The sequence below is a fragment of the Leptonychotes weddellii genome, chromosome 16 (genome assembly GCF_054177405.1).
Source record: "Leptonychotes weddellii isolate Sample4059 chromosome 16, ASM5417740v2, whole genome shotgun sequence".
Classification (NCBI taxonomy): Eukaryota; Metazoa; Chordata; class Mammalia; order Carnivora; family Phocidae; genus Leptonychotes; species Leptonychotes weddellii.
Window position 1 is genome coordinate 46209100 of NC_138384.1, and position 1187 is coordinate 46210286.

A 1187-nucleotide genomic window follows, 5' to 3' on the forward strand; every position below is an offset into this window, starting at 1 on the left:
TCTGTGTGTCTTTGTCTTGGAGAGGAGAAATTGGGGAGAGGGCAGTCTCAGGCCAAAGACGATACTAACAGTAGACAGAACAGATAATACTTCTAGTTAAGCTTTTGGCACATGGCCAAAGCCCAGATGGGATGATTGAACTAATAAAGACACAAGACCCACTTTTAGATCCAGACCATTTTTTTTTTTAAGATTTTATTTATTTATTTGAAAGAGTGAGCGAGAGAGAGAGCATGAGAGGGGAGGGGGGTCAGAGGGAGAAGCAGACTCCCCACTGAGCAGGGAGCCCGATGCGGGACTCGATCCTGGGACTCCAGGATCATGACCTGAGCCGAAGGCAGTCACTTAACCAACTGAGCCACCCAGGCGCCCCTAAAGATTTTAGGGGTTAGGGGCACCTGGGTGGTTCAGTCAGTTGGGCGCCTGCCGAGGCGCCCCAGATCCAGACCATTTATTACTTATATAGCCAGCAAAAGAAAGAGTAGCCAAAGGGGCCAGCTCCTCGTGGTTCTTGCTGCAAACACCAAAAAGGACCACACTCAAAAGGGTCCGGACGCTGCAGCCAGAGTCCTGGGGCACCCCTGCCAAGGAGCCAGCTGTCTGATGAAAGCCTCTCAGGGGAAGTTGGGAGGTCAGTGAGAATATGGCCTGGAAGTCACGAAGGAGATGATCCCCTACATCTATTTGTTGAGGGCTTACTATGTGTGAAGTGCTATTTTAAGCCCTTTGTGCGGTTATTTCGGTGAACACAAGAGGATGGTACTGTTAGATTTTTTTTGTTTTTTTTAATTTTATTTATTCATTTGAGACACAGAGATATATATAGAGAGAGAGCATGAGCAGTGGGAGAAGCAGAGGGAGAGGGAGAAACAGACTCCCCGCTGAGCCAGGACCCCGATGTGGGGCTCGATCCCAGGACCCTGGGATCATGACCTGAGCCGAAGGCAGATGCTTAACCATCTGAGCCACCCAGGCGCCCTGGTACTGTTAGATTTTGGATGAAGAACCTCAAGCACGCATTCCATCTGTGCAGTCTCTGCCAGCCACTAAGTGGGATGGGAAGGGCTGGCACACAATGTGAACAAAGTCATGTTCTCTGCCACCATGGAACCTACGTTCTGGCCGGGGAGACAGATTATGTAACTTGGCCCAGTGTAGCAGTTATAAATGCTTTGGGCTGCAATGAA